At 36.6% G+C, this 27970-nt stretch overlaps 1 protein-coding gene across 1 annotated transcript in view; it reads right to left on the reverse strand.

The window, feature by feature from the left end:
• Positions 1-405: 405 nt before the first annotated feature.
• Positions 406-27970, reverse strand: part of LOC139039812 (WAS/WASL-interacting protein family member 3-like) — a 47082-nt gene continuing 19517 nt past the window's right edge. Inside the window, exon 4 of the mRNA XM_070480907.1 lies at positions 406-1208. The gene's annotated coding sequence lies outside the window, so the exon portion shown is untranslated. The remainder of the gene's footprint in view (positions 1209-27970) is intronic.

The raw sequence follows: 27970 nt of genomic DNA on the forward strand, positions 1-27970 counted from the left end.
AGAGCCATGAATATACAATGGAAAAAGGACAGTCTCTTCAATCAATGGTGTTGGGGAAACTGGACAACCACATGCAAAAGAATGAAAATGGACTGCTGTGCTACACCATACACAAAAATTAACTCAAAATGGATTAAAGATTGGAATGTAAGACATAAACCATAGAACTCCTAGAAGAAAACATGGGCAGCATGCTCTTTGACATTGGTCTTAGGAACGTCTTTTTGGATAGGTCTCCTCAGGCAAGAGAAACAAAAGAAAAAATAAATAGGACTATATCAAACTAAAAAGCTTCTGCACAGCGAAAGAAACTATCAATAAAAAGACAACCTGCTTATTAGAAGAAGATATTTGCAAGTCATATATCCAATAAGCAGTTAATAACCAAAACATACAAAAAACTCGTACAACCCAACAAGACAACCTGATTTATTTTATTCCGTCATTTTGAAAATTGTCTCCGTGTCTGATATACACATTAGTAAATTTTTTCCCAATGGCATTCGAATAGAGGCCCGAGAGGTCAGAAACTTCTGTGTTTCATTCATTGCTTTACCATCAGGACCTTACTGTGCTTGGCACATTAAAGAGGTACTCACAATAATTTTTAAGCGAAGCATGGTCATGGTGAGAGCAAGACTGGAGCATACACTTCCTCTTTCTCATGGAACTCTTCCTCTCCCTCCATGCTGTCTTAGGGTCAGAAGGTGCTTTGTAGTTCCCCAGGCTGCTGTGTAGAGCTCTGCTTCCCCCTTCCTGAGGCGCAGCACCTTCTAGGGTCTTGGCTTCGTGCAGAGGTCTCAGTCCCAGCTTCCCTGCATTTTGTCAGGTCAGATCCCTTACTGGTACAGTCCCAGTGTTCACAGGTGAGACTCACAGCCAAGATTACCAACCCCTGGACAGAGCAGCTTTCAGCTCTGGAGTTTACTGCTCTGGCTTTGTTTTCTCTTCATTTCTGGTAGCTGGGATTTTCTTTTGCAGTCAGCTGTGTGTATCTATTATGTCTTATCTGACATCTCTATGAATTTGGAGTGATGGGATAGTGGTGGTAGGAGGATTTACGTTAGTTCAGTCTACCACGCCACCAAGATTCCTGGAAACAAACTCTAAGTGAGAGGGGGGTGGGAAAACCCCACCATCTTGTTTAAGCTACTGTTTTGGAGTTTTCTGTTATACTGCAGTCAGGTTCAATCACTAACTGATACACTCTGAAAAACAGATCAAATGAAGAAAACACAAACTGAGAGTTGGAAGAAAATGTTTATTTTGTAAAAAGGTATAAAAGTAGAAAGCCAGTAAGAACAGGGAGAGAAGAAATTACAAATGGCGGATTATGAGAGGTTGCTTTAAAACATGGTAACCAGGAGATGATTTGGACAAAACCATAGGTAATGAAGGTTTATATACCATAACCACTAGATGGAAAGGCATCTATAATTAACCAATTTTATTTGTATTAGCAGTACAGTCATATGTTGCTTAATGACAGGGATACGTTCTGAGAAATATGTCATTAGGCGATTTTGTTGTTGGGTAAATGTCATAGAGTGCACTTACACAAACCTAGATGGTATAACCTACTATGCACCTAGGCTATTATGGTACTAATCTTATGGGACCACCATCCTATACACAGTTTGTCATTGACTGAAACGTTGTTAGATGGCGTATGACTATATTGAGACTAATTCTCTCTACACTTCCACCTTTCATAAAAGAATGCAATCAATGAAGACCTAGATGGCTCCAATGTTTTCAGTCCGTATCTCCAGTTATCAGTGATTTTTCTTCTCCCCAAAGCCCCAGTACATACTTGTGTATTCTAGTTGTAAGTCCTTGTAGTTCTTCTGTGTGGGATGCCACCACAGCATGGCTTGATGAGGGGTGCTAGGTCCATGCCCAGGATCTGAACTGGCAAACCCCAGGCCACCAAAGCAGGGCGTGTGAACTTAACCACTCGGCCACAGGGCCAGCCCCTATCAGTGATTGACTACAGGAAAGTAGGATGAAGTAGAGACCTGCCTTCTTGTGTTAAGAAAATAGTAAACCTTTAATTACGCAACTTAATTCTTGAGTATGCTTTTGCCATTTGATCTCTGTTTACTCTTCCCTACAACATTAGCATGATGGAAGTAAAATCAGGTGGTCATCATTTAACATTTTAGTTCTGTTTTCAACACCTAAGCAAGGGTACAACTAATTTAAACAACAATATTTCTAACAGTAAACAAGTGTGTGTATGGTAAAATAAGTTGGCTTTTCTCAATTTTAAAGGGTATATTATCACCTGATACTAACTCCATTAAAGATGAGTTGTGTGTCTTCCGTTAAGCAGGCACCGTGCTAGTACTTTAGGAATCTCTCACATCAATCACTGTCACAACTTTAGGGAAGACTTGTGCTCTGGTCTATCCAGAGCACCCTCACAGCACTCTCCAACCCTTCCCCAAACAGCCTATTTTTCCTTACTGTTACAACATGTAACATGAAATGGATGTCATGCCCACTTTGTAGAGTCGGAGGGACAAAACAGTTCGATCATTGTCATATGGCCAGAAAGTAGCAGTGCTATGACACGCACCCAGGGCTTTGGTTCCAAGATCAACATTTTTATAGCGCCATTATGATGGCTTTATAAAATTTCTCATCAGTGCACTTTCATTTATATTTATAGGACCATTTTCTCCAACTGGCAGTCACTTTCTTAATTTTCTTATTAAAAGAAAAACACTGTGAAGAAGTAAAGTAAAAAATGATCTAATCCTTAGGAGTACAATGGCAATTGCACAGCTGTCAAAAAAAAAAAAGTGGTTTGAGAACATTCCTACTTGTCACGTTTGCTCTAGGATTATCTTCCATTGAGCGGGGGAGGGGATCCTATTTAAAAACAAGAATACAAGTTTATTCAACAAAAATTTAACACGCCTAACACTGAATTTAAGAAGATGAATAAACCTGTCTCTGTCCCCAAGCGGCTCAAAATGTAAGAGGGGAAGCAGACGTGTAGATAAGTTAGTGATAAATTTAGCACAAGTGACAGTGCTAAATTAGAAGTGAGTACAAGGCATGTTCATGGCACAAAGAAGAGGCCAGTTTTACCCAGAAGGTCCAGGATCCAGACACTACTGACCTGACATCTGAGCTGAGCTTTGAAGAATGGGGATATTTCCGGAGTGCTTGGTATGTGCCAGGCAGTGTGCTAAGTAATTTATCTGTGTTACCTAATTAAATTCTCATTACAATTTAGGAGACGGGAAACCCCATTTTACAGACAAGTCCAGGTGGTTTAACCTAGAACACACTTTGCTAAATATTGTGCTCGACTGACACACACAAACACACAAGAAGAGATCGCTGGATGGACTCGCGGAGGTAAAGAGACTTTTAACGCTATAATGTTGTCATTTACATACAAGGAATATGAGGTCAGCATGCTTCAGGAATTAGCCAAAGGTCACATAATAGACTACATCCTTTATTCTCCCAAGGGCCTATCTGTTGTATGATCACTTTTCCCCAAAAATGTTATTCTCTTCCTGCTTTTCCCTTTAACTCCTTCAAACACTCCAGTGGCACTGAGAGCTACTTCAAATCACATGCCAACGCACCAGAGGGTGAACTCATTAAATGAGCACAGCACAAGGACACACTATTTAATAGGGTTAGTCTACATTTCAAACAAGATATTTACTATAAATATCTGGTTTATAAGCAATGATCTGAAAAGCTTGAGAAACAAGTAAAACAGGTTTGCCAACTCTTATGAACACTGCTTCTTACATACTGAACTTGTCACACATAGAAAGAAATACAAGGCATGAATTCAAACCCCAGGACAGCCAACACAACTTTAGAAAAGACTTGTGCTCTGGCCTACCCAGAGTACTCCTCTAACTCTTAGGGTTACAACATCCCCGTATGGCACGGCCACATTAAGTTTCCTACTCTGAATAGCTTTCTCTAATGTCAACCCTGTGGAGTCTTCTCTGTCTTGTCCGAGTTGCTCGAGATATGTTCAATCATTTTTTAATACATAAGCAAACAGTACAATATTCAGTTTGAAGCTAAGAGTCTGAATGCGTGTGAGAAAATAAAAAAGTCTGAATGACTTCCTTAGGGTCATAATAAAAACTCTATCATTCTTATCGTTTACGCAGTTTTGAAAACACACTTTCCTCTACAGGTTGAAGGTGGACAACTATTAAGACGGACGAGGATTCTAACGTCGAGAACTTTGCTCTAGGTAGTGTGCAACTATAATCTCTTGTTCTGGTTTAGGCTTAACATATAAATGGAAAGAACAGTTAGGGAATTTTCTTGGTATCACTGCATTTATTTCCCACTTCATAGTGAAGATCCAATTATAAATCCTACTGACTCTAGAACTATAACAATATGACAATTGACAGAGGGTAAAAAATATCTGCAAACTTATCAGTAAGATAAGGACAAAAGTGAACTTTTATTTGGCAGCACAGCATACACTGGTTCTGAAAAGGTATGAAAATCGGAATCACACGCTTGTAAAAAATTAGAGATGTTCCACTCTAGATTGATACTACCTCTGAAGCGAGGGATCTCCATCACTTTAACTGCTCTGTGATTACAAGCAACTTGAAACTTTTCTGAGTCCCAGTTTCCTCAACTGTAGAGTTGCTGCTAGGGTTAGATGAGAACATATATGAAAGTACCTAGATAAGTATCTGTGCCATAACAGGTGTTTCATATACACTGCGGTATTTATGAATACTTGGAGAGTAATAAAGATGTGTTTAAATGAGTGACAAATTCAGAGGAACAAATTCAGGGTGTCCACCACCCAAAGACTAAGGATTGTTAATGCAAAGATGAAGAAGTGACAGAACAGATTTTCCTTTTTATATAAGTTTTACAATTTAAAAAAACTGGTCTGAATAAATGTCTAAAAGAGATCTTTAAGTAGCTATAAAATAAATTTGAAATGATGAGAAAAAAAGCACTCTATCCGTTTCTCAAGATTTGTTTTTCTTCTTTCTCAGTATATCAAATCCTGGTGTCATATAATCAATGGCATTTCTTAGTTTTGATGAAATAGTTTTAAAAGATGAAAAGATAATATATTTAGCATAATGTATAATATTGAGGTTTGTGGAAGGGGCCTTCCTAAGAAAGACAACAAGACCCAGAAGCCACAGAAGATTACATAACAGTTTTAAATAGTTAAAAAACACATGACGGGGGCTGGCCCGGTGGCACAGCGGTTAAGTTTGCACGTTCCACTTTGGTGGCCCGGAGTTCGCTGGTCTGGATCCCAGGTGTGGACCTACGCACTGCTTGTCAGGTCATGCCATGACAGGTGTCCCACATATAAAGTAAAGGAAGATGGGCACAGATGTTAGCTCAGGGCCAGTCTTCCTCAGCAAAAAAGAGGAGGATTGGTGGCAGATGTCAGCTCAGGGCTAATCCTCAAAAAAAAAGACTAAAAAAAAATCTGAGAAGGAAATATTTGCAACACATATAACATAGAAAGAAAAAATGTCCAAAGTATATAGAGTTCCTAGAAAGCAATAAGAACAAATTAACAAAAGAAATATGGGCAAAGAATTTGAATATGCAATCAAAAAAAATAAAAATGAAAGAAAAAAGCCAAGAAAGATATAAAAAGACAACTTCTCCTTTAGACAAGGAAATGCAATTAAAAAAGAGATACTACTTTGCAACCATTAGATCAGCAAAAATGAACAAGATGGATAACGCCCTGGCAAAGATGTGAGGAAACAGGTGCTCTCTCACACTGTTAAAGAAAATGTAAACTGGCAGACTCTCTGGAGATTAACTTAGCAGTATCTATAAGTATTTTAAATAGACGTGTTCCTTGACACAGCAATTACACCTTTACACACTGTCTTGTACAATTAGTTACATCTATGCATCAAAATGTTTGTATTTTGCAGGACTGCCTATAATAGTAAAATATTGGAGCAACCTAAAGATCTACTAATAGAGAAGTAAATACCATATGGTACATTTATATATGGAATTAAAAAAATATGTGGTGTACAGATACGGCAAGTTCCCCAAAACGCAATGAAGAAAAGGACAAGAGAGATATAGTATGATCTCATGATATTAAAAATCCCACCCATATTAGCAGAGTATATGTGTGTAAAAACACAAGAGTTTGGAAGGATCAACACCATTAACAATTTCGAGTGTAACAGAAAGAAAGGCTGTGGCATGTGAATGTGAAGAGAACAAAGAGGCACTTGCACATTTTACTCTAAATATTACGGAGTGAATGACCAAAGATTTAGAAAGTTGGCTGAAAATGAAGGATTTGCTAATACCCAGTCCCCCAGCTGTTTCTCATTCATACTCATATCTTTACTCGAAAGTAACGCAGCATTCTGGTTAATACGGAATCTTTAGGGGCTACTGACTACATACAGGAGATAATTTTAAGCAAGTGATTGTTAAATATAAATACGATACCCAAAACAGTAATTTTCACAGATAACTTATAATGTCAAAATTAAGGCAACTGTATACCTTCAAGGACGTGTCAGACTTTTTCAATCAAAGAAACTTTACAAAAATCCTTTTTTTCCTGGGGACTTTGAGCTCTTATAGAATGTGCACGAAGAACAAGCAGCAAAGGGGAGTTCTCACACCACTTTTAAAAAACAAAACAAACAGTGCAAACCCTGTTTTTCAATATTTTTAGACAGTAGGACAAATACTGAACACATAGTTCAATGGTCCTTAAAGACTCACTGTGAAATAAGCTAGGGAAGGTCTGAGCTTGTGAACTAGCTGTGAGTGCATCCGGTCAGTCCCAGGACAGCAGCTGAGCAGCTGGGCAGCTTCTGCGGCCAGGGTTCGGATTCCTGCAGCAGCTCTGCTCAGCCTCACAGGAATAGCGTGTATTACATTATAAAAACACCCTCGGGACTGGTTCTTTTCATAACATTAAGGAAGCTAAGGCCGATATTAAAAAGTAATTCTAATTTATATACATATAAAAATCCTACATGTGAAACTGCTGTTGGTTTCATACTGTACTGGTAGCTTTGTGAAGAACTAAAAGTTAAAGAAAACCACCTTTCACTTGAATCCAGATTTTGATGCTAGCATATTTCTAGTTTTAAGAAAAATCTCAATATTAAGCCATTAACAATGAAAAGAGATCAAATAGTCACTTACTATAATTTTGCATAACATTTGGCACTGAATAACACTTTAACCTTTATCAAAAAGTAGAATCACTTTTTTAAAAAACTGAAATGAATAGATCTAAAAGGTAAAACTCTCGTATATCACAGATTCCCCACTTTAACCAACAATTTTCAATTACTAAAGTGTACAGGAGACATTTGTTTGGCACCATAAAACTCTACTATTCTGAATCAATGAAATGAGAAAGATAAAATGAAACAGAGAGAAGTTAAATAATTTATACCAAATGCTTAGCAAATAATTATGAGGAGAGAGATCAAATCTTCAAACTTGACAGAAGATAGTTGGAGTTGAATTTCAGAACGTATTCAAATACTACTGAAGAAATCCAACTTTTTATTACGTTCTCTACAATCAATTAAATAAGAAATGGCAGTGAGTAAACAAGGGGGAGAAACGGGGACTTCTAACATTTACTCAGATTCCATAACATTTTAAACTGACAAGCACATGTTCATCAGAAAAATATTTCTTTTACATTTCTAATAAATGCACAGTTTTTTTTTTTTTAAAGATTTTATTTTTTCCTTTTTCTCCCCAAAGCCCCCCGGTACATAGTTGTGTATTCTTCGTTGTGGGTCCTTCTAGTTGTGGCATGTGGGACGCTGCCTCAGCGTGGTTTGATGAGCAGTGCCATGTCCGCGCCCAGGATTCGAACTAACGAAACACTGGGCCGCCTGCAGCGGAGCGCGCGAACTTAACCACTCGGCCACGGGGCCAGCCCCATAAATGCACAGTTTTTAAAGAAATCCAGGCATATATTTTCCTATCAGGGTGGGGGACAGTTCAGTATAACTTACAATATTTCATTGTATTAATTAAAACAAGATAAATACTCAAATTTTCATTTAACTACAATTCAACTTTCATGTTGAGCTTTTTCTAAGTGACAAAGTGCAGCAAAGCAAGGATCCCAGTATATAATCAGGAAAGTATGTAACACAAAGATATAAACACATGACCATTAAACAAAAGAAAAAAGAGCAATGAATTAAAAAGCCCTAGGGGCCCAGTGGCACAGTGGTTAAGTTCACATGCTCTGCTTTGCTGGCCCAGGGTAGGCAGGTTTGGATCCTGGGCACGTACCTACACATGGCTCATCAAGCCATGCTACGGTGGGGTTCCACATTCAAAGTAGAGGAAGACTGGCACAGATGTTAGCTCAGTGACAATCTTCTTGAAGGAAACAGCAGAAGACTGGGAACAGATCGTAGCTCCGGGCCAATCTTTCTCACGAAAAAAAAAAAAAAAAGACCACTAGAATTAGGAATATTAGGAATTTAACCCATAGGCCATTTGGTAGCTTACACCAAAGGATATGCTATTTTTTTCATACTGGAGAATATAAAAGAAAAATTCTGTATTTTATTCACTGAGGTTCAAAGGTAAATTGATGGGAAACTTCCAAATATGTTAATTTGACAAATACATTTCATAAAACTACCTCTAAATAATGACAGTTCTATAATACATTGCAATATTTTTCTTGAAGTATTATAAATTATAAAATAATTTAAGCATTTGACCAGTTTCAAATGAATATGTGGAACTGAAATATACATTTTGCATCCAATAGAACAGCTCCACTTAACAAATAATGAAAAGCTAATCCATAAAAATTATAATTACAAAAAAACAAAAATTACTTTATTGATCAAACAAAATACAACTAGAAAGACAGCACCTTTTTTAAGAACAAGTCTCCAGGCCTTTATTACACATTTTTATTTAATCGTGAATTTCTCATAACACGTAGACATCTTCCTTAGGAGAAGCATCGAATGTGAATTCTACTTCTGGATTCAGGCATAGACGAGTTTAGGGACACTTGCCAAGCTGCTAGAATAAAGTGTACTTCTTAAGTAATTTTGGTTTTGTGGTGGTGGTTCTGTTTTTCACCTATACAGAACGCGAACGTGTCACCAAAAAAATGAAAACTTAAAGTTGATCTCATGGACTTGAAAAACAAAGTGACAGAAAATTAATTTTAAGTAGAGTATTCTCAATAAAAGCATGAAATATGAAAGCATCATTTAAACCAAACAGTACATATCTAGAACTAATTATCAAGTGTGAGCTTCTCTTTATTTTGAAATGTATGGCACAACTATACCCTGGGAAAAAATAACACGTGACGAACATGTTTTTAAAATAATAACAACAATAGCTGCCATTTATCAAGAGCTTAGTGTGTACCAGGAACTGTTCCAATACTTGACTGGTATTGGCTCATTTTATCTCCTAACAATCTTATTAGGTAGGTACTGTTATATCCCAGTTTAGAAGACTGAGGAAACTAAGGCACTGGGAGTGTAATAACTTCCCTAAAGTAACGAAGCTAGTAAGTGGCTTGGTAAGGACGTGAGTTCAAGAAGCTGGGCTTCAAAATTCTTTGCCACTGAATTACAGTGATATCAAAGATTCAAACCATTTCCATTAAGCCAGAAAATTGGTGGCTAAAATAAAAACAACTTATGTCCAGTTTAAAAGTCACAGCAGTTATTTATTGAACACCTAAAATATGCTACATACTATGATGAGGCATTGTGGCGAGCATTAATAACAGTTAGTGTTTCAGCATTTACTGAGTACTCAATGTGACAAGCACTGACTAATGACCCACTTTACATTCATCGTCTAGGTCAATCATTACAACAATCCTGTCAAGTGCATACCATACCTATTTTGCAGATGAGAAAAGCACCGAGGTGTGAAACAGTGGCTTTCCCTCCTCCAAATCACATAGTGAATTCACTGGTAGAGCCCAGACAGGTACAAATGTATGACGTCAAAGCACACTGCAATGCCTACGAATCTGACCCCACTCAACAAAGGACATTCTTTTGTCCCAATACTCAGAGTCTCATGCCATGTTAGAGATACAATAAAACAAGTGAAAAGATATGACAGTAATTTAAATTTACAGTAATTACATTAAAAATCAAGCCTCTGTATACTATTCTTGCCAAATCCTCTACTCTAGGTTAACGGCTGATATTCCAAGTCAGTTGAAGTAAACATCCACCTCCCAGCCAATTCATGTAGTACAGCTGAGTGTAGGATGTTTACATGAACTGAAACTTGGTTTAAAGCAGGACTTACAAAATCCTTTACTGTGTTTACATTGGTCCTTTACCTGAGACTCAAATTTACATTAAGTACATATGATGAATTATTATTTTAAAAAAGATAACTTTGTAGAATCTGTTGAAAAAAGAACAGGAGGTACAGTTATCCACATCAATAAGGCAAGAGTCCACTTGACAGGCATTCTGAGACAAAGTTTAGAAACCAAGAGAAAAGGCTGAAGCGCCATTCTTTTCACTGAAGTAATTTATGGCAATATATGCAGACATCCAGTAAATGTTCCACAGATCTAAATGTGGCTGATTTTACAGCCTCTCATATTCCTATATCCCTCTCTTCAAAACAACTCAACTTGCATTTATAGGAACACATTTGACGGCCAGTATGATGCATCAATCACCCATTCTTTCTCCTGAAGATTCCTGTTTTGGGTCAAAGACAAAGTTAACAGAACACCTCCGAGGAGCTCAAAGCTTCGCTTTGGCCTTTCTTTTCCTTATTTCTCATTTTTCCCCCATTCCCACATCTCTCCCCACCTCCTCCCCCACACTCATAGTTCAGATCGCTTCACCTCAGGAGCATCTTTCCCACACTCTCATCTCTTCCCACCTTCTCCTGCCCCAAGCGGTAAGCCGTCTCACAGAAACCCCTTCCTCCTCTCTGCATTCCTCTGATTAAAAAAATATTACCATGAATACCTCTACTGAGCATTAAAAGTGACCCTATCAAGACACTTGCATCAAAGAAGAGAAAATCCTCAAATTTGGAAGTAAAATTAAAGATAAGAACCACTGCCAGCAAATTTAAACATCTTTGGAATTTCAGAAGCACCCCAGGACCTTCGGGAACCTCCTAAGTCTCTACCTGGCCTCTTGTCCCCTTCCGGCTACTTGTCCTGAAGCATCAGTTCTCAAGATTAAATATACACAAATACTGTTTTTTTTCCCTCTACAAGTACACTGTTTTTCTGTTTCAACTACTCCACCACGATAAGTTTTTTTGGTCAGCTTTTCCTTGCAAACAGACTCAAATAAATTTTGTGAGCTAGACAATTAATATGTACTTCCTCTGGGAGAAAAATGAGTCCCAGGTTTTCAATAAACCTTTTTAACAAAGGTTTGGATTACTCTATGTTTTTAAGTTGGGATTTTATGTATTTTTCTTCAGTACTAAGTGGGCATTATACCAGAGGGAAAGGAACGCACAATGAGCTCTGTGGCTCTGAAAGCATGGAGCCAGAACAGCAGCATCAGCAGCACTGGGGAATGTGGGGGGAAAATGCACATTCTCCAGCCCCACCCTAGTCCTACTGAATCAGAAACTGTTGCAGGGCCTAGCAATCTGTGTTTTAATTAACAAGCCCTCAAACTAATTGTTTCACCAAATTTGCTGGAAAGCAAAAGCAACGACAGCAGTGAATGTCAAATTATTAAGAAGTCTGTAAATAAGCTACAGCTAAGAAAACAGGGAACGTCAGAACACGTATCATATGTCCACCTATAATTCTGCAGGCTGTGGCAGAGGCTATCTGAAATAACATGATTTTGAAAAGTAATTAAGTTCAGGGCCCGGGCCCATGGCCTAGTGGTTTAAGTTCAGCACGCTCTGCTTTGGCAGCCTGGGTTAGGTTCCTGGGCACAGGCCTACACCACTCCTTGGGAGCCATGCTGCGGTGGTGACCTACATACAAAAGAGAGGAAGAGTAGCATGGATGTTAGCTCAGGGTGAATCTTTCTCAGTGAAAAAAAAAAAGGAAAAGTAATTAAGATTGATACTCACACTCAAAAAACCTTCCTGAATATGCACAGTAAATAAAAGCACATTCATTCAGTGAAAGAAGTGAAGTTTTAAGTGGAGGAGTAAAAGGGAGCCAGAGTCAGAATGCACCAAATGCAATGAGGAAGGCATGCTGGTATTTCAAGTTCACCATCCACTTCTGGGTCACCCCAAGCCTCTGACTTTATGTAGAAGGGACTCAGGCACTGTGACTAATGAAGACCCATTCAACAAGGTAATTTTAACCAAGAATATTTGTACACGGCATATCTATTTGGAAATGAAGCTGAAGACACAATTTTGTAGTTGTTCAAAAATCTTGAACGCTAAAGAATTTTTGAGTTTTCTATGACCTGTTCGTAAAGACCACACACTTCTCCCTAAATACCAAGTTAGAGGATCCGGACACAAGCTGTTATTTTACTGGCAAATACTGATGACCTAACGTTTTAAGGCATTTGTTCTACATAATCAATTGCTAAATTTGCAGGTCAATGGGAAGTTGGTGGTTCTTCAAAATTAAAACATAAAGATGTCATCTGCGAGTGACTAAAAGGTTGTAGAAGCAAGGGCATCCAGAATTAAAGCTGACGTGGTCTCCAATCCACCTCATTAGGGCAGAATAATATGGAACAAACGTTACATAACACAGGCTGTACCATTCATCCTGCAGCATCCAGGAATAAGTGGACTAGCTGGGCACAGTATAACAGCTTTATGCGGAATGCATATCCCTCTTTTAGCTTACATTTCGGCTATCATTTTGAAAAATCTTTCAAATCCAGCTGTGCAAATTATTAAACTAGGTAGTTTCTATCCCCCTTACTAAATTTGAAATCTATATAGCAAACTTTTTCATAGGAAACAATGTCACCTGGTCCAACGAAATAACCCAATCACCAGAGAACTCTTTCTACCTTTGCCAGGAAACACTTCTCGGGCTCTCAGAAACGGCTCTATCCACCTGCTGCTATCTGGAATCTGAGGCTCCCAAAGTGCTAAAACAGGGTCACAGAATATACAATAAATCTGCTTTATGAAGAAGGAGGAGGAAGGGATGCCTGATGCATGCTCATCATCAACCCTGAAAATTATACTTACAAGTTGCAAAACCACTTGTGTCGGAATCAACTAACTACCCTCCCTCCCTCTACTCCTGGCCAAATAAGTCTTGTAAACTACCACTCTAACAAAGGAGAGTTTAAAAATCAATGCTGTAGCACAGATACATCTGAAATGGCTACATTATCACCCAAATGGTTATTTGCTCACCAGGATAAAAGATAAAAGGAAATAGCAGACACGGATGCAAGAAAATAACCTGAAATACTCAGGAAAACACAGTTAATAAACTAAGACAAATATAACCAATGGTAAATGCTGTAAATAGGCTCAGTGGTTTGAAGTCATGCAATTTTTTAGAGAGAAGACTTCTGATTAGGAGCTGTGCCATCATTCAGGAGGAGGAGAACAGGAAGTTGGGGGGTTGGGAGGACGGAGACAAAGTTAACACAGCATCTCTTCACTCCAGAGAAAACTGAATGTTCCAGGTTGTATACTGCCGGGGAGTGGTGGCGGTGGTGGTGATAAATTTATTCTCCAGAACGGCTGTGGAATTTCTAAAGGAGGAAATCAGGCCTCTGAACAGTTGGGAAGTTAAACTCTAGCCTACTTGGAAAGGCAATAAAGAATAAAAGTTCACTGACAGGGCAAAAACAGAAATAAGAACCCATAGTGGAAAAAAATTTTTTTAAACTAAATTCTCTAAGGCACAGCAGCAGCATCTTAAGTCTGGGAAGCTCCGATGGCATCTGGTACAGGATATCCTGTTATTATGACAGCATCCCACACTAAACTCTATCATAATACATGCACTCTCACAGATAGCAGTAAATGAAGAAATCTAAAGATTTCTGGTGTTTTTCCACACCCATTAGATAGTCTCCCAATTCCACTTCTTCGACATAATTACACCAAAATGACGTCTGTGAACAGCCGGTCGCAGCAAACATCTGACTGAAAGCTTAGCCATGTCTCACAGCTTCCAGTCGGGGATGTTTACAACCACAGACTTTCTGAACAACAAAGTAACAGAAGGAATAGACAGAAATGTTGCCAGTCACCAGCTTTATCTAATGATTTATAGGCTTTCTAGGGCTGAATGCTATCTGTGACATCTTGGAACAAAAATGATAAAGTTAATGATATTAATTAGCAAGAGAATAAGTGGTTCACCAATAGCAATTTTTCCTAAACAAACTAATTAAAAAAGAAGATATGCACAATAAATTTATCTTGGCAAATATGCAACATTAAAGATATTACTCAATTATCCTACATGAATATACATTTTTTATTTAATACAGGCAAAAATGAGGTTTTCTCTCCCTAAACTGAGTTTCAAAATTAATAAGAAACAATACACTAGAATGACAACCCTAATGATTACAGTGACCATATATCTGCCCCAAACAGTGCCAATTTATGCCTGTCGCCCTGATATAATTAAAGTGACTCCTTTCATTAACAAAAGTGTCTTAATTTAGACTGCTAATGCAGTGGGTTTGACCGGCAGTGGATTTACACTGAGTGAGGCTTAATACTTTCCTCCCCCACCCCCAGTTGATTTGCGTTAGGGATGTACAGCCCATCCATGGAAATGAACAAAGCAAAGGAGATAATAAGAGGAACAAACTCATGACCTTGGCTTTGTTTATAAAGCAATACACTAAAACCATTTTGTTTCCTACACCACTTTCCTGAAAGAGAGAAGGAAGACTAGGTGAAATACAGTAATCTGCACTCCATCAAAACCAAGATCTGCTTTAATCTGAAACACGTAAAATTATTGTTTCTTAAAAAAAAACCCAAAATGATTAAAACAGAGTCTACAATTGAGTCACAGTGATTTCAAGAAAGGAACATACACACACACGTACGTACATACATAAGAACACAAATGTACACACACACCCTACAGGCTAACTACTGCAAATACCAACAGACAAACTTTTAAAAGGCTACTAATTTTCTAGTATCATTTTTTTCCTTTCTAGAAATTACGGAGTAAGGGATTTCAGTCATTGATATTTACCCGTGATAATATTTAAAGGTTGCTTTCTGAAACATATTTTGGTCTAAATGTTGTAAATAACTCTACCCCTTACAGAAATAATGCTGGAAATAACGAGGAAAGTGTATGTGGTCTCTATGGATATGGACCTTCATTGTTTCTGAAGATAAATACTTAAAAAAAAAAATCCAGGGGCTAGTTACAACAAAGGCTATTCACAAGAAAGGCTATTCAAGCTGTTCTACAAGTGAAAAGGTCCAGATTTAAATTAGGGAAAAAAACAGTTATTTCATGCCTAGGTAGGCACATGATACTTGACTAATTAGGATGCTACACATTAAGATGCAATGAACTAGTTATTACAATTCTCTCCTTCAATTTCCCTCTCTGTTTTCAGTTTAATTTTTTTAAAGATTGAACAAAAGACAGAAATTTTTATCATAGCTACTATATTTAACACACACACATATAACAGATAGAATCTTTTCTTCAGGGTTATTAGGGAATTTTGTCAATGCCATTCATTTGTCTATGACATATTCTTTTTTTTTTTTTGCAGGGATTCACCCTGAGCTAATGAGTGTATGATGTATTCTCGAAGGTAGTTGAAATTAAATGTACAGCAGTTGAAAAAGAATATTATAAAATACCTTCTATAATTACAAAAAATCTTCCAGACACTATCTTTAATTATAACATACAACCTATATTTCATAAATGTTCTTTAACTTTGCTTTTTTATTCACAATCAAATACACAGTAAGCAGGTCAAGTCTAATGAGGGTGTAGCTGAGGCTAAAGATTTACCATTTGTGTCATGCTTAATGATTTACATCTTTGTCACAACGTATTACATATTTGAGAGTTACCCTTCTTACCAATAGTGTCAGCACTTTACTTTTCTGTTTACAAATTTTTATGAAAATAGGCAAAACGCATTACATACATACAATCTGCTGTCCAGACAGAAATGGCGATTACTGAACTGCTGGCTGGAACAGTGCTACCGTGCAGAGACTGGAAATGTTTGTCAAATCCATCTGTCAAGAGCAGTTGATGAGTATCCATATATAATGTATGCCATGCCACATTTTGCCAGAGATTCTGTCATATCACAGATCTCTCAAGTACAGTGTTGAAAACAAGTTAGAGACCTATATACATCTCTTTCAATGTGAAAACCCATAATGAAGACCTTATCTCCCCAAAATATGATTATAAGGAAGTTTTACTGGGTTTGGAAAATTATACTAGGAAACATAAGAAAACAGTTAAGAAGAAATATCATTTTGTAACTTACGATAAACACACTGGAAAAGAAATCAAATCAAGTAAAATTCTCAGTTGGCCTAGATTTTGTATCCTCTAAAAGAAATCTATTAATCTGTTGAAATTCAGTGGTACCCAGGGAATCTCTCAGAAATGGTATGCCACAATTTTGACCCTGAACTCTGAAACAGGCAGGACAGCTGGGAGGGTAGGTGCACGGAGCAGTAGCAGGGTGATTATGTCACGTCTTAATGGAGACAGGGTGGTGACACGGAGAGAATCTTGGCAGAGTGCAAGAATTCACAAACCAGCAGAAAACAGGCAATGGAGCAGAAAATGCCCATATTAAAAACAACAACAAGAAAACTACCCCCAAAATCAGAGATATCCCCCAAAATATCCTATTCTTGTTTTCAACCCATTCAATAATACTTATTTTCTATTTACTCCATGTAAAAGAAACAGCAGAGATAAAAAAAAAAAAGGAAAGAAAAGAAAATGATATCTAAATCAATAAACTCAATTTATTTGAAAAATTTATAAAGTAGCAAGGTACTTAGGATATAAAGATGAAAAGAACATGCTTCCTGTTCTCTGCAGCTTATTTACTACTTACTCATTATTATTAACTGCCATTTGTAACAAAGTGTTTTCATACAGTTTCTCATCTTAAGCCTTACAACTAGTTTTAATATTAGTAGTAGAGCAGGTATTACTTCTATTTTACAAATGAGGAATAAGGTACAAATTGAAGAAGTGACCTGACCAAGCTCAGCCATTCAGGACTATTAGCCACTCTCTAGGAACCACCTACCTGATGACAACCACTGAGGACAAATAAGCCTGGCAAACTGAAGTCTGCAAGGTTGTCACAAAAGTCATGGGGAATAATTATGATTTAATAATAATTAATAAATAATAAAGTAGCCCCATCTAATTTCCTGGATTCTGAAAACAATCAAGGAGATGATGAAGATGAAAGCAGTGAAAAGTACCACTCAGTTGAAAACTACATCATCATCGTGATGACACCTTCCGATTGCAAAGCGTGTTCACACCTTGTGGATGGATTTTCATAGTGATAACTCAGAGAAGCAGGCAAGGCAGGTTCTATAACCCCTACTACACCCAGCTTAAATCAGTTCTGCTATAATAATGAATATCTGTTCTCTGGAAGTAGCTATCCATTTCAGATACTCTGTGTGCAATTCAAATTGATTAACAAATAAAAGTTTGCATAAGAAACTGACTATAAACTATCAAAATACAGTAGCCCCTCCTTACCCGTGGTTTCACTTTCTGCAATGTCAACTGCGGTCTGAAATAATGCTATGTCGCAATGCCTAAATCATTCATCTCACGGCATAGGCATTTTATCATCTCACATCATCACAGGACGAAGGGTGAGTACAGTACAATAAGACATTTTGAGAGAGACAGAGACCACATTCACATAACTTTTATTACAGTATATTACTATAATTGTTTTATTTCATTACTGTTGTTAATCTCCTACTGTGCCTAATTTACAAATTAAACTTTATCATAGGTATGTATGTATAGGCAAAAACACAGTATCTACAGGGTTCGCTACTATCTGCAGTTTCAGGCATCCACTGGGGGTCATGGGACGCATCTTGTGTGGATAAGGGTGGACTACTGTATATACATACCATGAATGACTTTTTCACTAGGCTTTTCTTAACCTCTTCCCCAATTCTGTCACCTCTGACAGGATCATGTGCTTTTTGGTGTGGCGCGATCACAGCTCAGACACAAACATCTTTTGGTGCTGTTAGTGGTTAGGCTTGCAAGATAGAGAAACAGTTCCTTTTCTCCACAATTCTGAATAAAACATCACCATATATTCACAGGCTACACAGCTTGATCTAAGTCAGTGGTTCTCAGTGTGGTCCCCAAACCAGCAGCACCAGCACCATGTAGGAAACCGTTAGAAAAGCAATTCTCAGGCTCCCAGCCTAGACCTAACTGATCAGGAATTAGGGGTACACAACCCAGCAATCTGTGTTTAATAAGCCTTCCAGGTGATTCTGATGCATGCTAAATTCATACAACCACCAAACCAGGCTTCTACCATAGGTCCAATAACATTCCTAATGTCTAAATGACAGTATAGGCCTGCTGTCAGGGTAACCACCAGCTCTGTGGTGAGGATGTGTCTGCGTCTGAAAGGGTTCCCTGGGTAAGGGATTTTCCATTTTAAAACTGGTACACTCCTGGGCCCATAAGGACTGTGGTCACCCTAAGCGCCATTACAGATCAAAGCTGAAAAGACTATTCAGTTAAATGGAGTGGTGATGTTATGGACTAAACGCACAATGCATTTGGAGTGGAAGGAGAAGGTTACACTAAAACCCCAGGAAGCATTAATGCATACTTTAGTTTATCATTTCGGTGTAATTACACATTTTCTCCATTACTATTCTGAACAAAGAAAGTGTAGCTTCCTATAAGATGAGTGCCATATATTTAGATAAGTGTTGATTTGTTACGTACTTACCCAAAAAAAGCCTGCATAGGAACGCTTCAAACCTGGAGCAGGGGTGGGGCAGTGTTTTGGCAAAATGATGAAATAGTTTTTATTAAACTATAGGGCAATCAGAAATTTGTATTTTTTTTTTTTACCAAATTCTCTGACCATAATCAAAACTGATAGTGACTGAATGGTAGCCAGCATTTTTTAGATTCTTAAAATACCACCCACTGAAAGTCCTAGGTCATAAATGCAGTAAAATCAGTCACCAACAACACCGAGCTGACTCTGAGTGTTAAGACCACTTGAATCAGGGTCAGCTGAGCAGGTCTGTGGCCACACAACACTCAAGGAACTGAAAAGCAGAGTCTCTTCAGCCAACAGGGTGTGCAGAGGCTCCAAACTCTGCTTTACAGCCTTTAGTAAACACTGGAACTGCACCCAAAACAAAACAGGTCATGAGTATAGATCGAGTGCTCTCCATGATCCGTACAGACTGCAAGCCAAAGTGCAACATTCAAAGTTTCCCATAATCCTGGCGGGTAGCGCCTATAAATGCATCATGATAATGCAATCCACATTTCAACAAGTATGCTTAATTTTCAAAATCCACATCTGGAGGAAAATTGCCAACTTCAGCCTCAATACAGAAGCACAAGGTGATTTCAGTAAGTAAGGGTTTAAGAAACCTTAATTGTGAAACTTAGTGACAGAATCTATATATACACACGTACACGTGCATCTCTATAGATAAACTTAGTGACAGAATCTATATATACACACGTACACGTGCATCTCTATAGATAAACTTAGTGACAGAATCTATATATACACACGTACACGTGCATCTCTATAGATAAACTTAGTGACAGAATCTATATATACACACGTACACGTGCATCTCTATAGATAAACTTAGTGACAGAATCTATATATACACACGTACACGTGCATCTCTATAGATAAACTTAGTGACAGAATCTATATATACACATACACGTGCATCTCTATAGATAAACTTAGTGACAGGATCTATATATACACACGTACACGTGCATCTCTATAGATAAACTTAGTGACAGAATCTATATATACACACGTACACGTGCATCTCTATAGATAAACTTAGTGACAGAATCTATATATACACACGTACACGTGCATCTCTATAGATAAACTTAGTGACAGAATCTATATATACACACGTACACGTGCATCTCTATAGATAAACTTAGTGACAGAATCTATATATACACACGCACACGTGCATCTCTATAGATAAACTTAGTGACAGAATCTATATATATACACACGTACACGTGCATCTCTATAGATAAACTTAGTGACAGAATCTATATATACACATGTACACGTGCATCTCTATAGATAAACTTAGTGACAGAATCTATATATACACACGTACACGTGCATCTCTATAGATAAACTTAGTGACAGAATCTATATATACACACGCACACGTGCATCTCTATAGATAAACTTAGTGACAGAATCTATATATACACATACACGTGCATCTCTATAGATAAACTTAGTGACAGAATCTATATATACACATACACGTGCATCTCTATAGATAAACTTAGTGACAGGATCTATATATACACACGTACACGTGCATCTCTATAGATAAACTTAGTGACAGAATCTATATACACACGTACACGTGCATCTCTATAGATAAACTTAGTGACAGAATCTATATATACACACGTACACGTGCATCTCTATAGATAAACTTAGTGACAGAATCTATATATACACACGTACACGTGCATCTCTATAGATAAACTTAGTGACAGAATCTATATATACACACGCACACGTGCATCTCTATAGATAAACTTAGTGACAGAATCTATATATATACACACGTACACGTGCATCTCTATAGATAAACTTAGTGACAGAATCTATATATACACATGTACACGTGCATCTCTATAGATAAACTTAGTGACAGAATCTATATATACACACGTACACGTGCATCTCTATAGATAAACTTAGTGACAGAATCTATATATACACACGCACACGTGCATCTCTATAGATAAACTTAGTGACAGAATCTATATATACACATACACGTGCATCTCTATAGATAAACTTAGTGACAGAATCTATATATACACGTACACGTGCATCTCTATAGATAAACTTAGTGACAGAATCTATATATACACACGCACACGTGCATCTCTATAGATAAACTTAGTGACAGAATCTATATATACACACGTACACGTGCATCTCTATAGATAAACTTAGTGACAGAATCTATATATACACACGCACACGTGCATCTCTATAGATAAACTTAGTGACAGAATCTATATATACACATGTACACGTGCATCTCTATAGATAAACTTAGTGACAGAATCTATATATACACACGTACACGTGCATCTCTATAGATAAACTTAGTGACAGAATCTATATATACACACGTACACGTGCATCTCTATAGATAAACTTAGTGACAGAATCTATATATACACACGCACACGTGCATCTCTATAGATAAACTTAGTGACAGAATCTATATATATACACACGTACACGTGCATCTCTATAGATAAACTTAGTGACAGAATCTATATATACACACGTACACGTACATCTCTATAGATAAACTTAGTGACAGAATCTATATATACACGTACACGTGCATCTCTATAGATAAACTCAGTGACAGAATCTATATATACACACGTACACGTGCATCTCTATAGATAAACTTAGTGACAGAATCTATATATATACACACGTACACGTGCATCTCTATAGATAAACTTAGTGACAGAATCTATATATACACATACACGTGCATCTCTATAGATAAACTTAGTGACAGAATCTATATATACACATGTACACGTGCATCTCTATAGATAAACTTAGTGACAGAATCTATATATACACACGCACACGTGCATCTCTATAGATAAACTTAGTGACAGAATCTATATATATACACACGTACACGTGCATCTCTATAGATAAACTTAGTGACAGAATCTATATATACACACGTACACGTGCATCTCTATAGATAAACTTAGTGACAGAATCTATATATACACACGTACACGTGCATCTCTATAGATAAACTCAGTGACAGAATCTATATATACACACGTACACGTGCATCTCTATAGATAAACTTAGTGACAGAATCTATATATACACACGTACACGTGCATCTCTATAGATAAACTTAGTGACAGAATCTATATATACACATGTACACGTACATCTCTATAGATAAACTTAGTGACAGAATCTATATATACACACGTACACGTGCATCTCTATAGATAAACTCAGTGACAGAATCTATATATACACACGTACACGTGCATCTCTATAGATAAACTCAGTGACAGAATCTATATATACACACGTACACGTGCATCTCTATAGATAAACTTAGTGACAGAATCTATATATACACACGTACACGTGCATCTCTATAGATAAACTTAGTGACAGAATCTATATATACACACGTACACGTGCATCTCTATAGATAAACTTAGTGACAGGATCTATATATACACACGTACACGTGCATCTCTATAGATAAACTTAGTGACAGGATCTATATATACACATGTACACGTGCATCTCTATAGATAAACTTAGTGACAGGATCTATATATACACACGTACACGTGCATCTCTATAGATAAACTTAGTGACAGGATCTATATATACACACGTACACGTGCATCTCTATAGATAAACTTAGTGACAGAATCTATATATACACACGTACACGTGCATCTCTATAGATAAACTTAGTGACAGAATCTATATATACACACGCACACGTGCATCTCTATAGATAAACTTAGTGACAGAATCTATATATATACACACGTACACGTGCATCTCTATAGATAAACTTAGTGACAGAATCTATATATACACACGTACACGTGCATCTCTATAGATAAACTTAGTGACAGAATCTATATATACACACGTACACGTGCATCTCTATAGATAAACTTAGTGACAGAATCTATATATACACACGCACACGTGCATCTCTATAGATAAACTTAGTGACAGAATCTATATATATACACACGTACACGTGCATCTCTATAGATAAACTTAGTGACAGAATCTATATATACACATGTACACGTGCATCTCTATAGATAAACTTAGTGACAGAATCTATATATACACACGTACACGTGCATCTCTATAGATAAACTTAGTGACAGAATCTATATATACACACGTACACGTGCATCTCTATAGATAAACTTAGTGACAGAATCTATATATACACACGCACACGTGCATCTCTATAGATAAACTTAGTGACAGAATCTATATATACACATACACGTGCATCTCTATAGATAAACTTAGTGACAGAATCTATATATACACGTACACGTGCATCTCTATAGATAAACTTAGTGACAGAATCTATATATACACACGCACACGTGCATCTCTATAGATAAACTTAGTGACAGAATCTATATATACACACGTACACGTGCATCTCTATAGATAAACTTAGTGACAGAATCTATATATACACACGCACACGTGCATCTCTATAGATAAACTTAGTGACAGAATCTATATATATACACACGTACACGTGCATCTCTATAGATAAACTTAGTGACAGAATCTATATATACACATGTACACGTGCATCTCTATAGATAAACTTAGTGACAGAATCTATATATACACACGTACACGTGCATCTCTATAGATAAACTTAGTGACAGAATCTATATATACACACGTACACGTGCATCTCTATAGATAAACTTAGTGACAGAATCTATATATACACACGCACACGTGCATCTCTATAGATAAACTTAGTGACAGAATCTATATATATACACACGTACACGTGCATCTCTATAGATAAACTTAGTGACAGAATCTATATATACACATGTACACGTACATCTCTATAGATAAACTTAGTGACAGAATCTATATATACACACGTACACGTGCATCTCTATAGATAAACTTAGTGACAGAATCTATATATACACGTACACGTGCATCTCTATAGATAAACTCAGTTGCAGAATCTATATATACACACGTACACGTGCATCTCTATAGATAAACTTAGTGACAGAATCTATATATATACACACGTACACGTGCATCTCTATAGATAAACTTAGTGACAGAATCTATATATACACATACACGTGCATCTCTATAGATAAACTTAGTGACAGAATCTATATATACACATGTACACGTGCATCTCTATAGATAAACTTAGTGACAGAATCTATATATACACACGCACACGTGCATCTCTATAGATAAACTTAGTGACAGAATCTATATATATACACACGTACACGTGCATCTCTATAGATAAACTTAGTGACAGAATCTATATATACACACGTACACGTGCATCTCTATAGATAAACTTAGTGACAGAATCTATATATACACACGCACACGTGCATCTCTATAGATAAACTTAGTGACAGAATCTATATATACACACGTACACGTGCATCTCTATAGATAAACTCAGTGACAGAATCTATATATACACACGTACACGTGCATCTCTATAGATAAACTTAGTGACAGAATCTATATATACACACGTACACGTGCATCTCTATAGATAAACTTAGTGACAGAATCTATATATACACATGTACACGTACATCTCTATAGATAAACTTAGTGACAGAATCTATATATACACGTACACGTGCATCTCTATAGATAAACTTAGTGACAGGATCTATATATACACACGTACACGTGCATCTCTATAGATAAACTCAGTGACAGAATCTATATATACACACGTACACGTGCATCTCTATAGATAAACTCAGTGACAGAATCTATATATACACACGTACACGTGCATCTCTATAGATAAACTTAGTGACAGAATCTATATATACACACGTACACGTGCATCTCTATAGATAAACTTAGTGACAGAATCTATATATACACACGTACACGTGCATCTCTATAGATAAACTTAGTGACAGAATCTATATATACACACGTACACGTGCATCTCTATAGATAAACTTAGTGACAGGATCTATATATACACACGTACACGTGCATCTCTATAGATAAACTTAGTGACAGGATCTATATATACACATGTACACGTGCATCTCTATAGATAAACTTAGTGACAGGATCTATATATACACACGTACACGTGCATCTCTATAGATAAACTTAGTGACAGGATCTATATATACACACGTACACGTGCATCTCTATAGATAAACTTAGTGACAGAATCTATATATACACACGTACACGTGCATCTCTATAGATAAACTTAGTGACAGAATCTATATATACACACGTACACGTGCATCTCTATAGATAAACTCAGTGACAGAATCTATATATACACACGTACACGTGCATCTCTATAGATAAACTCAGTGACAGAATCTATATATACACACGTACACGTGCATCTCTATAGATAAACTTAGTGACAGAATCTATATATACACACGTACACGTGCATCTCTATAGATAAACTTAGTGACAGAATCTATATATACACACGTACACGTGCATCTCTATAGATAAACTTAGTGACAGAATCTATATATACACACGTACACGTGCATCTCTATAGATAAACTTAGTGACAGGATCTATATATACACACGTACACGTGCATCTCTATAGATAAACTTAGTGACAGGATCTATATATACACACGTACACGTGCATCTCTATAGATAAACTTAGTGACAGGATCTATATATACACACGTACACGTGCATCTCTATAGATAAACTTAGTGACAGGATCTATATATACACATGTACACGTGCATCTCTATAGATAAACTTAGTGACAGGATCTATATATACACACGTACACGTGCATCTCTATAGATAAACTTAGTGACAGGATCTATATATACACACGTACACGTGCATCTCTATAGATAAACTTAGTGACAGGATCTATATATACACACGTACACGTGCATCTCTATAGATAAACTTAGTGACAGGATCTATATATACACACGTACACGTGCATCTCTATAGATAAACTTAGTGACAGGATCTATATATACACACGTACACGTGCATCTCTATAGATAAACTTAGTGACAGAATCTATATATATACACACGTACACGTGCATCTCTATAGATAAACTTAGTGACAGAATCTATATATACACACGTACACGTGCATCTCTATAGATAAACTTAGTGACAGGATCTATATATACACACGTACACGTGCATCTCTATAGATAAACTTAGTGACAGAATCTATATATACACACGTACACGTGCATCTCTATAGATAAACTTAGTGACAGAATCTATATACACACATACACGTGCATCTCTATAGATAAACTTAGTGACAGAATCTATATATACACATGTACACGTGCATCTCTATAGATAAACTTAGTGACAGAATCTATATATACACATGTACACGTGCATCTCTATAGATAAACTTAGTGACAGGATCTATATATACACATGTACACGTGCATCTCTATAGATAAACTTAGTGACAGAATCTATATATACACACGTACACGTGCATCTCTATAGATAAACTTAGTGACAGAATCTATATATACACACGCACACGTGCATCTCTATAGATAAACTTAGTGACAGGATCTATATATACACACGTACACGTGCATCTCTATAGATAAACTTAGTGACAGAATCTATATATACACACGTACACGTGCATCTCTATAGATAAACCTCAAATCGATGCCACACTTCTTACTGCTCACCTAATTACCTAATTTCACAGCTGTTTTAATCTTCAGAAAAATTATTCATTTATATTTATTTAGTTTTAAATATTGTTTTCAAGTTTCTCTAGTAAGAAATCTACTTAATGCTATACTTGAGAAAAAGCACCCTCTTCTAAAGAGGTAAAATGACTCTTAATTTATTGTTCATAGTCTTACATTGGTTCCTTAAAGAGGCCACATCTGTTCAATCAAATCTCTTGCACTTCCACTGAGGTATTAGCTGTGTGACCTTGAGTAAGTCACTGAACTACTCAGAATCAGTTTCTCAACCTATAAAATAAGACGACCCTATAATATGGAAGTAAAACTAATTCACACAGCAGTTGTGAGGATTAAATAAAATTTTAAGTATAAAAGCATATTTGAAACAATAAAGTACTATATAGATGTTAATAGTGTTTATAGGTTTGCACGCACACTTTTTTGAAAATCTTCCCCCTGAAAGCAAGTCTGTACTTGAAAGACCCGACAATCACAAGGGCCACTGTCTGTGACAACAGCAGCGTTCTACAGAATTCTACCAGGCCTAACTCAGGTTAGCCATTAACTAAGCTGGGCAAGAAAAAGAAATCAACTACACTGGCTTTATTTGCATCAAATAGGCTAACTGGGCCCATATAAATAATGAGATAATGACAATAATATTAGAAACACTACTCTTTGTTTTTAATTTACTTTTCAGTTAAGAAGATCTTAAAATCTAAAGTTATGAAAGATAAACTTGGTTTTAATTACATTTTTCATTTTATAAAATGAACCAGAGTTCATATAAATAAGTTCCTCCAATGAATTTTAAATATATTGGTATTAAAATGTTACTTTAAACAGCATTTTAAGAACAAACTATTGTGCAAATTAAGTTATAAACAAACTTTATACTTTATTTGCTCAAGTAAAAATAATTTATTTTAGTCATTCACACAATTACATTATATTATGTTGAAAGATCTAAAAGATCTTCCTTTTCATCAGCAAATACTGTCAAAAATTCTTGGGATAATATGAATAGGTCTCAAAGCAATTTGAACATGTTCATATCAAGTTCATATCAATGTGCATTAATAAAAAGAATTTGCAGATGAACATACATATTAGACTGGTCAGCCTCTAGCTAACCTGAATGCCACTAAACGGGCCTGTCAGCCACAAATGCATCCAACACGTGTGAAGACAGACTTGAGACTTCTCTCCAGAGTTGG

Source organism: Equus asinus, chromosome 12 (genome assembly GCF_041296235.1).
Source record: "Equus asinus isolate D_3611 breed Donkey chromosome 12, EquAss-T2T_v2, whole genome shotgun sequence".
Classification (NCBI taxonomy): domain Eukaryota; kingdom Metazoa; phylum Chordata; class Mammalia; order Perissodactyla; family Equidae; genus Equus; species Equus asinus.